Raw genomic sequence first — 15259 nt, forward strand, 5'->3', positions numbered from 1 at the left:
CATTTCATCCAGTCCCACAGCAGCTTCCATACACGGCAGTCAGAGGTACCAAGTCTTGGAACACCGTCCATGAATGGATCATCCTATCAGGGAAATCTACAGGGCCCTACCTGTCACATGTCAGACGGCGCTACTGGATACTGGAGAAAACTCCCCTACATTTCAACATCAATCTATGTTCTACCCTCAGAAGCCTCCTAGAACATGTCTAATAATATCTCCTTTATAGTGTGTTAAAGAAATCTCCAGAAAAAAAGGAAAATCATAACTCTCGTGTACCTATAAAAATGTATATATGTTCCAGAATTAATTTTGCTCATATGATATAAGGGTATTGAGATGTTATACTCATTCAAAGTAAAAGTCAAAACACTACAAAATCATATGGAGTCATGTTGAGCTAAACTGCAAATGAAGACAAACTAATTTCTCCACTGGGGAAAGGGAAGTCAATTGAAATTCTACTGGACAAGATGGAATTTGCATATCCATCATCTACCTACAATTTACAGAGGTTAAAAAAATCGCTCAAAGACAATGAATAGGACTAGAATAAAACAGCCTGGATGGGTGTACTATAGATCATGAATAGTTTTCAACTGAAGTACTCTTTCTTACAATATGGATGTAGAGTTCTAAGACTTTTTATGCAATGCTAAGTTACAACAAAAACCTGAAAACTGAAAGCTATTATTTTATGTTTGGTAGTCATATATGGCTCCATGTCAATACCTATTTATTTTACTGCAGAAATATTAATATATTTTATAAGTATTACCCCAATTGCCTCTGAAGGTATTACATAATATATACTATAGTCATGTATTAGCTTCTTAAATATAAAATCTTAATTCCTACACCCATTTAGACCCCTACTGATGGTGTGCTGAATGCTGGAGGCAGCTTAGCCAATTGTATGACTCTCTTCCCAATGTCACATTAAGTAACCTCAGTTTGGTAGCCTGAAATTAGCCAATGTGGGTGTATATTTACACAAGAAAACAGGCAAACTACACATCAGGGTTTTCCTGTGTGTATGTATTTTCTGAGAACCAGTTGCTAAACATTTACCACACACTAGCGCCTCCAAGGTATTCACACAGGGGCTTATGCACCTTGATCCCAGCAACTTGCACTGGATATGTGATAATAAGTAAACTAAATTTACTGTCCTTAAGGAGTTCACAGTCTAGTAAAGAGTTTGTGATCTAGTAAACAAATGTATATATTTATAAACATAAAGTTGTTCTAGGATTATGCTTCCCCCAAGGTTGCTGTTTCAAAATAGACGTATGCCTTCTGTCTATCATAAAATAGATGAAGTCTTAAGAAATATGCAGAAGTGTGAGGCGACTAGATGCGTCAAAGGATATAAACAGTAGAACGTGTAAAAGATTAAATTGGAATATGAAAATACACATTTTACTTAGGAATAACTTGTGTTAAAGGCTGAAAGCTTTCCCTCAAGTAACAATTTTTGGAGAGAAATATTTACATAATCAAACACAATTTGTGAATTTTATATTTACTCCACAATGTGGATATTAACATTAGCCTTGGCTTCAATGGAGCATTTTTTTCAGGTAACAAACATATATTTAAACACTGACTAGGTGCCAAGCACTTTGCTAGATATCAGACTTTTAACAGTAAATAAGCATTACATTCTGTTCTTAAGAAACTTTTATTCTAGTGGGGAAGAATAATATAAGCATATAGTCATAATTCACTATGATGTCTGTTATAGGAAAAGTATTGGGCTGAATACAGATAGAAACAATTAACTCTGTGAGAAAGAGCTGGGGAAATCTTTTCAAAGGAGATATCATGAAGGATGAATTAGATTTTGTTAGAGAAGGAAGGAAGGACATGCAAAGCAGAGCAAGTGGTATATACAAGGTTCTACATATTCACAAAATATTGCATCTTTTAGGAAAAGATACAGAACAAGTTCAAGAATGGAATGGGGTACTAAAATTTTGTCTTTAAGAGAGAAAACAAATGAACTTGGATTTAAGCTGTGGTGTTGGAGCCTTATTTTGAATATAAAGATTTCAATAAGCAGAAGAGAACAGGAAAGAATTAAATCTCCTGGACACACAAGAACAAAGTTAAGAGCTAATAGTTTTCTGAGATGATCCAAAGTCTTTATCTAGAGAGGAAACGTTTGTATTCGTGGTTTATCTTCTGAACCCAATTGAAGAGTCTCACACATGGTAGACAATCATTAAATAATTGATAAACTGAAGAAAAGAAAAATAAACACTAAACATAGAAATGGTCATTTCATTTTCTATTTTGCTTTGCTGTTGTAGTATGCGAGCTGTATTCTTTAAAGTGCTGGAATTGTCTCCCTTCTTCGTCTACTTCACTCTGATCTCTGTTGAACTCATCTCTTCACAATCTCATTCTCATCCTTGAATTCCAGCTACCTTACCCTCCTAGCTCTTCCTAAGCATGGAGAAGCCCCTTGGAGAACTTTCCCCTGAGGGCATTTGTGTTGCTGTCCCCTCTGCCCGATTGCCTACCTTGATCACCCTGTCAAAAGCAGCTCTCCTGTCATCCAACACTCTCTCTCTTACTATGCTTTACTTACCACAACTTGACATTATATTATAAATTTGTTTATCTTTCATCTTCCTTCATCAATATGCAAGCCCTTTATTGGCTGACACCTCGGTTGCTCACTTTTTATCACTAGCACTTAAATCAGTGCCTGTCATATAGAAAGCAAATAGTAAATTTTTGTTTTATTAAGGTGAATGATAGAATAAACTTATTTCTTTGGCATGTGCTTTTATGGGAAATTTCCTCAGATCTTTTTGAAAGCAAGTCCTGTATATTATTAAAATTAAATAAAACAAAAACAAAAAACAAAGAAAATCACTAATTGTAAGCTGACTTCAAAGGATATGAAAAATACTTCATAGGAAGTACATATAGTTAAAAAAAATTTAAGTGCTCACGAAAATCAACAAAATACCAAGAGTCAAAATAAAAGATTATTTTTTTAATTTGCTAGTTGCCCACCTAAAGACCATTTTCCTTCTTATTTAAAATCTTAGTTTTAGTTTACAGTCTATGCCGAACCCAAATAAAATACTGAATTTTCCAGAATCTTTTGTACTTTGGTGTCGTTATATGACTAAGTCTGACTAAATGAGAGGTAAGCCAAAGTGGCCTATGGGAATTTCAAGAATGATGCTTTAAGGAAGCAAATTCACATTAGAGATGACCTCATAAGGTTCTTTCTCCATTTTTCCTTTCTGCTTCCTGGAATGTCAACATGATGACCGATCATGTTTTGACCTTGAAGTTTAAAGTCTTGTGCTAGAACATTGGAGCAGAGACATAGAGGAAGTCTGGATCCCTTATCATTTTGTATAGCCATCATACCAACTCTGCATACAGTAATCCCCCCTTATCCACAGGGGATATATTCTAAGACCCTCAGTGGATACCTGAAACCACAGAGGAGTAATCAAGACCCATGTATACCATATATTTTTTCCCCTATACATGCATACACTTTATAGCTTCTCTTTGGCATATACAAATGACCAAAATCACCACTTTTGCACTTTGGAGCCACTATTAAGTAAAATAAGAGTTACTTGAACACAAGCACTGTGGCGCCATGACAGAGGATCTGGTAACTGAGATGGCTACCAAGTGACCTGAGGGAGGGAGGGAGGATGTACAGCATGGAAATGCTGGACAAAGGCATGAGCCACATCCCAAGCAGAGTGAAGAAGGATGTCGCAAGGTTTCATCAAGCAATACAGGATGGCACGTAATTTGAAACTTATGAATTGTTTATTCCTGGAATTTTCTACTTAATATTTTCAGAACATAGTTGACCACGGGTAACTGAAACCGTGGAAAGTGAAACCGCGAATAAAGGGAGATTTCTGTATTTTCAGACTTCTCGATGAAATAGAATAATCCTTGTGTGCTGATGTCACAACTATTTTTAGTTTTCTGTTATATTCATGAAGTAAAGTTCATAAAGTGAATATTTTAACATATCCTTAGAGCCATGTTTATTTGCCTGATAATGCATTTCCAAGGTTGAGTAGTGACCAGATAGGAAACCGTGCTTACCAGGCTCAATAATGAGTCTGAGTAATCTAAAGAAGTAATATCGTAGCATCGCCATTCTTGTTGCAATTGTTGCTACATTCACCACCTGTTTAGGTAAGGACATCTGTTAATTTTCATGATTTCACTAAGTCCTGCATAAATATTAATTAAGCACAACAGCTCTGAAAAACAAACTAAATGCTTGTTATTGTGGATTTAGGAGAAAAGCACTCAGGGTAATTACATGCTCAGATTGGAAACTTCTAGTAGTCTGTAAAAACACACAACTTTTCCAGGATGTGAGTAAAATAAACACAAGGAAAATACAAGAACTGTAAGAGCGTTAAAAGAAATCTCTGAAGCTACCAGGAAACGAAATATTTGGGAATAACTAAATGAATTGTTAGATCTATTCCAGCATGTACAAAGAGTTAAATTGGGGCTTAGCTCCCAATAAAAAGGTAATAATTGCCAACGCTTCTAACAATATTCCCTATGCATGGCATTCTATTAAGTTCTTTACATGCATTAAATGTAAATAATAAAAGTTCTTTTTATATAATACACAACATAACCAACACAGCAGCTCTGTGAGGTGGATGCTACTATTATCTTCATTTTTCAGATGAGGAAATGGAGGTGCAGTCATACTATGTAACTTAAAGTCCCACATTCAGCAAACACTGGAAGCAGGATTGGAATCCAAATGGGGAAGCTCCAAATTTCATGTGCTTAGCCATCATGCTAAGTCACTGCTGAAAGATGGCATTTGAAGAAACAATAATTTGGGGAGCAATCACTGAGAAAACTAATGAAATGGCTGAGTAGAAATACTGCCAACTAAAGGAAACTAGAAATTGATGACCAGGCAATAGAGACTTGAATTGAAATCTAGAGATTGAAATCTAGAGATGTCTTGGTACCAGGATGCTAGCAACACTTTACAATTATTTTCCTATCCTGCCCTTTTGATAAAAGCGGAATTTACTACAACACTTAAAAGCTAAACTCAATCTGTTTCACAAAAGACCATTGGGGATCAAGATGTTGAGGAGTGTCTCAATTAATTTGTTACAATGTGTCAGAACAGCAAAGTTTGAAAATAATGTCTTCATTCTTATAATTAGAGGATATTCACGGTTGTGCCTAATAACAGTTCTCACTTGTTTGCATTTTGATTTCCTGTTTTGAGTAAGAGCAAAAGGAATGGCATTTTGGCTAACGTGTTAGCCAAACTGGACATTGCCCATGAGGGCAATACTGTTATGAACATTACATCTGTGGACAAAAAGTTGGGGAGAACTGGTGTAATGGAAAGAATGCCAGACTGGAGTCATGAGGTCAGGAATCTTGGCTCTGCTATTTAATAGCTGAACGATACTAAATAGATTCCTTCAAATTATGGTGTACTCCCTTTACTAGCAGACAAAACAAAAAGAACAGTAGGTGGAACATCCTGATCTCCAAGATCTGCTTCCTCTCATAAAAGCATGATATTCTGGTCTGTAATCCCACTACTCAGGGAGATGTGAGCATTGGCAGATCTCATCTCAAGAGACAGAGTGAGCATTACATCAGTTAAGAATGAGTTTCTTACCTACTGATTGCTATTACATTGATTGAGCATCTAATGTGTACCAAGTTTTCTTAATATATTTTACATACTTAGTACTCCCCACTACAACCTACATGGTAGATAATATAATCTCGAATGAGACAGGGAAACTGGTTCAGGTTCACAAATCGAGAGAGAGAGAGAGAGAGAGAGAGAGAGAAAAGTAAGCCACACACACAGGTTGTTAGTTGGAATAAAGGGAATTTAAACTCAGACTTGGCTTACTCCATGCTGTAGACTGTGGCCCCGATAGCTCTTGGACCTAACACGGTTGTTGAACAACTTCAGGGAAATGCATGAGATTGATTAGTCTAATTAATGTAAAAACTGACATACAAAAACAGGCAGGAAACCCCTGCTGGGCCCAAAAAATTAAAAAAAGACCTACCCCTGACCTTAACTGCATGAGTATAAGGGGGCCCATAGAAATTTCCCCGAGAAGTGAAAAACACTAAGAAGGTCTGAGAAAGGACAAAGTTCAGGACTCTTTCAAGAAAGAAACAAAATTAAGAGCTGTTTAGGAAGACAAAAAGGCTAAGGAGAGAGCTCAAAGAATGGATACTCTTTGGCAAGCCCAGAGGCCAAAGAATTGAGAGCGAAATTTGTAGAACATTCAAGAAAGCTGAGAAGAAAAAGGTCTGGAAGTTGTACAAAAGGGCTTTCTTTGTACAAAAAAAAAACAAACTGGTAATGGGATTAATCTGAGTGTTTCTTTGGTAAACAAATAGAGCAAATAAGAAAAATGAAAAAGAAAATTCCCCTTATTCAGTTACATGTACTCTTATGTAGTTGGATGTTTTTTTTTTTTTTTTACATAGTATTAAAAAGATTTAAACAATTACTATTCAAACATTGATCCTTTTCATTTATTATCTTAGGGTGCCATTCTCATTATCTACTGCTTTGGCCAAAGTATTTACTTAAGAGTAAAAATAAACCTAAGTCCTCATCTCCTTCCTCTTGCATTTCTTTTCTTTTTGCTTAAATATGCCACTTCGAAAGCTACAGGTTCCTACCATGACTAGAAACCCAAATGTACTGTGACTTTCCTATTCGTTGCTAGTACTTGCATAATGAAAATAAAGGTGACCATTTCATTTGTAGAGGAGGCAGGGTGATAGAATCTGGTATTCCTGTAGCCATCATTAGCTCCCATGTCCTCCGGGCTAAATGCTTGCTTACTTTCCAAAGTTGGCCAACCTCAAAGACCCAGACACCAACAAATCATTGATTTTCATCCTCTCCTTGATTGTCTCCATGTTCTATGAGTCAGGCCTCGGCCTGGAAGGTACCAAATGACACAATCCATAGAGCTTTTCTTTTTGTCCCACCGGGTAATATTTTTTTCTAGAAGAAAGACAAGACTTTCATGATACCAAATGGATCATTTGATTAGAAAGGGGTTATTTGTCTTCTAAAATGAGACTAAGAAGTGGAAGATGAAAGATAAGGAGCAAGGACAGCCCAGAAAGAACACAGAATTGAAAGAGAAAGACTGGGTGGGATGCCTAGAAACTACAAGAATACGAAGAAATTCTGTGAATTTCTCCAGTTATGAAACAAGAAATGAGCATGAAAATAAATGGCGTCATCAACCCACCTGTCAATGCCCTGCACCACTGGAACACGGATGGAAACAAGTCATCGGAAGAATGGGAAGACCTCACTCAGGTTCTTATAGGGAGGTGGGGCGTACTGGGCTAAACAACAAGATGCCAAAGTCAATCTTTTTGAAAACACTGATTACAGGCAGACAGCAGCAATCACAGAGCAGCTGAGGAAATCCAGCGTCAGTTTCAGTTCTGGGGAAGGAAGTCATTAGGAGGTTAATCAATTTTCCTTTTAGCTCATTAATAATGGTATCTGGCTGCGCATAATCTGTAAATTATGGAAGATCAAAATTTAAAAGTGGTGTGGTTGGAAAGACTGAAGGAACACAAGGTTTAGAAACTCTATTTTATTACACCACATGGAATTATAATGCCAAATAATTTCTTCCATTTCCTACGTACACATGCAGAAACGTGGATAAAATGATTAATAATAGCTAATTTATTGAGGGATTACTCTGTTCTAAGCACTTTGCTGTTTGTTTACATTGATTCTTTCATATAATAATCATAATAACTTTATAACATACTTAATATTCATATCATTTTATAGACAAGGAAATAAAGGCCTACCAAGAGTAAGTAATTCTAATAACAGTAAATACAGCTAGCTAGTAAATAGCAAAGCCAAGACATAAAAATATTATTTTTCAGATATTACACAATTATAATTAGAGAGAGAGAAGGTGATGGAAGTAACAAAGATTTTATAGTCTAAAAGTCTCTGGGTTGAGTCATGTACTATCAGGTACTAGGAGTGTGTGTGCTTAGGCAGATTTCAGTATCTCCTAAATATCTTTATCCATAAAACAAAAGCATTACCAGCTACCATGTGAGTCTGGTACATAAATTAAAAGAAATAATGCATATATAGTGCATAGGATGTATGTATAAAATAATAGCAATAATTCTTCATTATTTGTCCTTTCAATGAATGAGTTTATTGGATGTCACTGAAAAATGACAGCATCATTATTTTCATATACTTTGGCATAGACTGAGCACTTAAATAATGTTAATATTTTTTCTCATTATTTCTCATCTCATTTTATATAAAGACTTCATTAATGGCACAACTCGCTGATTAAATAAATAAGAAAGCAAATTAAAAAGACAGCAATACCAAAATATTAAAGAAGTTTAAAGAAAAATGTGGTCATATATATACATTTTCCTGATTAAAATAAACTATAAAGAGGAAATTCTAACTATCCCTACAAAGTAATCAAGTCTTTTAAAAACGAAGTCATAGGTAAAGCCAAAATCTAGGATAAATGTTTATTATATAGTTTTAAAATGTGACAGGTATATTTCAGTAGGGTAAAATTCAAGGTAAATCTGAATACCTGCAATTTCTTTAACACCCTGTACAGTTTCATGTGACTAATGATCTTTGTTCTAAAAAGATTTTACATTCATATCTCCTCTGTACCATGATCTATAATTCTCCTTAATTTTCCAGAATTATCTGCCTATAAAAAAATGGCATATTTTCTTCTGTAACATGTTTCAATTACATTTAAATTTTAAAGATAAACTCAATCTTAGGAAAAGAAAAGAATATATTTGTCGGGGTAAGGAGAGGCCTAAAGAGGGTTGTAGTCATAAATGTTATTTAGTATGGTGGGAAATGCAAGGTCAAGAGATACTTAGAGAAACACAGAACATTTAAAATTCTAGACTCAACTATGAAATAAATACACGGCCAGATAAAATTCTCTAGCTGACTCCCAGGTTCACAAAGGGCTTTAGAGAAATGAACAGGCTCTTTTGGAATTTGAATCTTAAACCTTGACACTAACTTTAAATATATGTTTATTAGCTAGTATATATACTAATATTTGCTAAATCTATGTTTATGAATATATTTTAACATTAATATTATATATTAATGATTAAGAGATCTATGTATCGCTTAATTCACTTAATATATATTAATATATGTGTCACTTAATTTACTTAATTATTAATACATAATATGTATTATATATGTATATATTAATTTAATATATATATATACATTTTATATATATATGTATGTTAATTAATTAAACCTAGGGTAGAGTTCCTGATTCCTCACCATGGCCATGGCCTTTCCAGTCACATCTACCTTTTGTCCACCCACTCACTCTATTCCATCATCACTGGCCTCCATGATATTCTTCTTCCAAGCCAGGCATCACCCATCTCAAGGTCTTTGCACTTCCCAGTTCCTCTACCTGAAAAATTTTCCTCTAAATATCTGCACCTCTCTTTCACCTCTTTTTGATATTTACCCAAATAGTCTCCTCAAGATGTCATTTCTGACACCTCTATAATTGCAGCCTCTCCACAATGCCCTGCCCGCCTCCTCACATACGCTTCGATAGGCTTATAGCTATCTAGACCTTCACCAAAATGATAGCCACTGTGCATGCCCATCTGCTGTTAAAGCTTAAATTTAAAATAGTTAAAACAAATTAGAAATTTTTGTTCTTCTTTCATACTAGGCTTATTTCAAGTGTTCAACGGCCACATGCGGCCTGCGTTAACCACATTGGACAGCACGGCTATGGAACATTTCTGTCACTGAGGAAATTACTATGGGATAGTGCTGCTCTAGACATGTATATAATTTATAGATTTGTTTGTTTATTTTCATACTCCCCTCTATCGACCCTCTATATACACCCTAAATTGTAAGCTCCAAAAAGGTCAGGATTTTTCTCTGTTCCCAGAACCTACACTACTCCTTGGTCCATAGTAGACAGTGAATATATATCTGTCGAATGAATGGATTCAAACAGAACCATTCATTATTCCCTTTTTAAAAAGGTCAAAAACAAGGGAAGAGTTGCATTGCTTTTCCTTTGAGAGATTTTTAACATGCCATATTACCCTCAGCTGCATTGCACCATGGCTACTTTGTATGTCGCTTATAATTGCCCATATACCTCTGAACTGTACATCTTTTAAGACTGTGGTTTCCTGTAATCACTTGTCTTCTCTGCTGGAGTGAGAATCGCTGAAATGTGTCAAGATTTATGGCAGAAAGTCTGTCGACTCCTGAGCCTGCCAAAATTTGTTAACTATCATAAAAGTTTTAGGAGTCAAGTATTTCATTTCAATAGGCATTTCATACACATATTATATAGATTACTGGTGGGTGGAGGCCACCAGTCAATCTATTTGATTTTATAGCTTAGACTCACATTTGTTTTGTAAAATATATTTTTTAAAATTTTTAATTAAACTCATTAGACCAAGGGCCTAAATGTGAGTGATCACTACTGTCTGTGGGTGACCTTGCAAGGAATATAAAGTACTTCTGAAATTTGAATTCATCATTCTCAGTACTTTACAGAATCATTTGATATGTTTTTAAAATCCACATTACTATTGGCACAAACAACAGCTTTTTCAGTCGCGTCAAACTAAAGAAAGGTTTAGATCCATAGCTATTGAATTCAATATTTTTTAACTTTGAAGGACAGAGTTTATTTTTATCATATTTTTTCTAACTATAAATAGAATGGAACTTGGAAGAATATTTAAAAGTACACAAATATTTAAATAAAGATATTTAAAATGGAAATAATATATAATCTTATAACCCCAGTACAATTACTGTTAACATTCTGGCACATTCCTTAGTTTTATTCCATCAATTTCCATTCCTATTTTTTAAATGCATACTTAAGATCTTATGTATCTCCAATTTATTTTCAGTTTCCCCCCCTTTAACACTACAATAGTCATTAACAATAATATATTCCACTGTTCTTACTTTATTTTGAATGTCCCTGACTTGTAATGATCTGTATTTTTCTTTCTTATTGAAGTACAATTGGCATATATTAGTTTTGAGTGTGCAAAATAATTTGATATTTAAATATATTGCAAAGTGATCACCACGATAAGTCTAGTTAACATCTGTCATAGTACATAGTTATAAGTTTTTTTTCCTGTACTGAAAACTTTTAAGATTTACTGTCTTAGCAACCTTTGAATATACAATACAGCATATAGTTTCCCCATGATTTATTTTATAGCTAAAAGTTTGTCCATCTCTTCCACTTTCAAACCCCTATCTCTGGCAACCCCAATCTGCTCTCTGTTTCTATGAGCCAGGTTTTATTTGTTTGTTTGCTTTAGATTTCACATTTAAGTGAGATCATATAGTACTTGTCTTTCCCTATTTCATTTAGCATAATGCCCTCAAGATCCATCCATGTTGTCACAAACGGCAAGATTTCATTCTTTTTTATGACTAATATTCATACAATATTTATGAACATAAATATATGTACGATATTTCCTTTATTATCCTGTCAATGGACACTTTGGTTGTTTCCATATTCTAGATATTGTAAATAATTCCACAATGAACATGAGAGTACATATATCTTTTTGAGTCAGTGTTTTCATTTCCTTCAGATAAATACCCAGAAGTAGAATTGCTGAATCATACGGGAGATCTATTTTTAACTTTTCTCCTCATCCACACCAGCACTTGTTTTTTTTTGTCTTTTTGATATTAGCCATTCTAACAGGTGTGAGGTGATACCCTGTTGTGGTTTTGATTTACATTTCCCTAATGATTAGTGATGTTTGGCATCTTTTTATGTATCTGTTAGCCATTTGTATGTTTTCTTTGGCAAAATGTCTATTCAGATCTTCTACCCATTTTTTATCAGATTTTTTTTTTTTTTTTTTTTGCTAGTGAGTTGTATGAGTCCTTTGTATATTTTGGATATTAACACCTTATCATATATATGATTTGCAAATATTTTCTCCCATTCAGTAGGTTGCCTATTTGGACATAAATTTGAATCATAAAGGCAATGTAAATAATTTTAGCTGATGAATGAGTCTATTTTATTGCCCATAATTAGGCCTCGGTTTGCCTTTTTTGGCTTTGTTTTCATTGCCGTGTATGGAATACCTCTCGGTAATGGTGAGATGTCATTAGGAAGTGATAGGGTAGAGTGAAGGGGACCAGTGAGACTTGAGGTAAGACAACATTTCCATTCCTTCATTCAGGCAACAGATATCCATTTAGCCAGGCATGATACTAAACTTTGGATATACAAATAGCTACTTTTGACTAGTGCTTTCTATGTTCCTGGTGCTATGCTAAGTACTGTATCTAGGTATCTCATTTGATCCTCACAACTGTTATTATTGCTGTTATACACTTGTAAAACTGATACACAGAGAGGACAAGTCATTTACAAGTGATGGAACAGTGACTCAAATGCAAGCATTCTGACAAGTTTCTCTCTGCTCATCCAGCACACTAAACTGCTTCATTTGAAGTACTTATCTAACCACCTTGTGCTTCAATTTATTTTTCTGCATTATATAAAATGCAGGACAACTCAAGATGATCTGGAACATTGTAAATATCAAGTGAGGGTTAGCTACTATTATTATACAATTATTAAAAAATCATGTACCTTTGAAAGAAACAGGAAAAATCCCTTGTGGATGCCAAATATTTACTGTTTGTCATACTTATTTTCCCATGACATCAAAACTCCATTGTAAGCCTAATTCTAATGACTGCAGCATAGTCCACATGTGGATCAGTTATAATGTATTTAATCATTCCCTTTAACTCTGGGCATTGAGATTGCTTCTGAATTCAGTTTTCACTTGAAAAAAAAATCAATAGGTTTCAAAGAAATAATTCCTGTACATTCCATAAATATGTACCTAATTACCTCCCATGTTAAAATCCTTGTGACGGAAACTTCAGGTAACACAATGAGTTCTCACAGGGCGTTACGATGAGTCCATAGCGAAGATGCCAGGCAAGTGCTATGAAGACTCAAAGAAAGCAGGAGCCTCACTTAGCAGGGAAGATCGAGACCTGTTTTTAGGAGATGATAGAGTTTCAATAGGTAGATAATGTAAATAGAGCAGAAAGAGTACAAGGAATACAAGAGATAGTGATAAAAGCAGAGGGAACACTTTGAACAAATGCCAAAAGGTGATTGAGCATGAGCCAAGTTTCAGGGACAGTGAGTAGTTACCAGTCTGACTGGAGCAGAAGCATATGTAGGAAAGGTTAAGAAATATAGGAAAGAAAATATAAGAAAAAGTTAGAAATATAGACCATTTTTAGACTGTAAAATACCTTAAATGATGGGAAAATGAGTCCATCCTTTATCATGTTTGCAATGAGAAATCATGATAGATTTCATTGAGTCCAATGGATACTAGTTAAAATGGCAAAAACAGCACTGCATCTTATCATGCCATCAGAGAAGCAACTGAGACTTCGATGGGATGCAAGATATATATGTGACACAAAAAAATAAATATATGTATATATTTACACACACACACACACACACGCACGCACACACACACCCATGAGAAAGGACACCAGCATTTATTTAAGCATAGGTCAAGAGAACATAAATGCTAATGTATTTCAGGGATTCAGAATAAACAAACAGAAAATACCAGTTGATGACTCCTTTCAGTAAAATACTCTTCTTTTTTATTGCTGCACAAGAATAATTCAGGGAGATCAGGCAAGATAAAAAGCCCATAACTCCCAACTTGATAGAGGAATGAGTAACTACTTCTCCTATTTCTTTTCATACCTCCTTAAGAAGGGACCAAACCAAGACTCAGAGCTCAGAGTATGTGTCCAGAGTTAAATGTCTAAAAGGTACCTTTCTCATCTGCATGACTGGACAATCATTAGAGCATGTGCTATTTCCAAATATCACCGGAGAGAATAGATAAGAGACCAATAAGAGGTCTATCTGCGAATGAATTGTGCCAACCACAATTTTATCTGCAGTGTCTTTTGGGAAATTAATTCTTTGCCTCCTTTCCAAGACCTTCCATTCATGTATCCCTTTGCAAAACTAATTATTTTTAAATGACTGCATGTTTTCCATCTCACTGAAAAGAGACTTCAGTTTCTACAACTTATCCTACAATGCTTTAGCTTCTACCTGCAAATTCATTTTTAAGTTTTCTCTTCTAAGATTAAACCATTATTTAAATAAACTGAGGCACACGGTTTGTAAAAATTAAAAGTGGCTTTGAATAGTATATGTGTTTTCACATGTATTTTATACAACGAAGCCATATTGGAGATTAGAGATATGTTTTATTCAATTTATCTTTATAACTCTCAAGTGTTTCCGCTTCCAATATTTCCCATGAGATGGCTTTCAAAATCCAATAGCTTTTTATTCTATAGATGCTGTCAAATACTCAATGGCCTCCACATTTATTAAAATCCTTATTATATAATGTTGATGTGGGTTATATATAATTCCAGTTCCATTTAGCATTTATATGTGTGTATAAATTCCCTCCCCATAACTTGGGCTTTATTTAATAACCTTTAATCTATTTCTACATTCCCCTAAATCTAATTCTTTCATTATTTGCCTGGCTTTTTCGGCTTTCTTCAATTTACACTTTTCAACACTCATGATGCCCATAGTAAATACAATATGACCAATGTAATTTATACAGACAAGGCAACATAGGACAAAGATCACGATTTTTAGACACAGGTAAACCAGATTCTTAGTCCAATTCTTTTACTCACTATATGTACATAAGAAAATAATCTGCTATTTTCTATAAGCTTTCATTTATTGATTCATATCTAAAATTGAAATAATATAATTTCAACCTATGAATATGTTGTTACGATTAAACAGAATAACGTGTAAAATGCTTAGCCTGCATAGAGTAGGTATTCAATAAATTACTATCATTTTGATCCCAAGGCATTTTCCTTATTTCCTCTTGACAAGTAGCCCATACCAGTGTACTTTGCTACACTGCTCTTAATTCTAATGATACAGTATACTCTGCTCTCTATTATGCTCTCTCAGTTATTATTTAAAGGGCCACTTGCAGACATGTTTTTATGGTCCACCAGTATTAGAGTGACAGATAAAAATGTCATGGGACAGAATCTAAGAACTCA

The 15259-nt window shown here is 34.6% G+C and overlaps 1 protein-coding gene across 3 annotated transcripts in view; it reads right to left on the bottom strand.

Moving 5' to 3' along the window:
- The window catches only part of LRRC4C (leucine rich repeat containing 4C), a 983333-nt gene that overhangs the window by 78409 nt on the left and 889665 nt on the right, over nt 1–15259 (bottom strand). Inside the window, exon 2 of one of the 3 annotated variants that reach the window (XM_016123218.2) lies at nt 13014–13162. The exons of the other annotated variants lie outside the window; for them this stretch is intronic. The gene's annotated coding sequence lies outside the window, so the exon portion shown is untranslated. The remainder of the gene's footprint in view (nt 1–13013; nt 13163–15259) is intronic. 3 annotated transcript variants of the gene reach the window in all.

Source organism: Rousettus aegyptiacus, unplaced genomic scaffold (genome assembly GCF_014176215.1).
Source record: "Rousettus aegyptiacus isolate mRouAeg1 unplaced genomic scaffold, mRouAeg1.p scaffold_m13_p_5, whole genome shotgun sequence".
Lineage (NCBI taxonomy): Eukaryota > Metazoa > Chordata > Mammalia > Chiroptera > Pteropodidae > Rousettus > Rousettus aegyptiacus.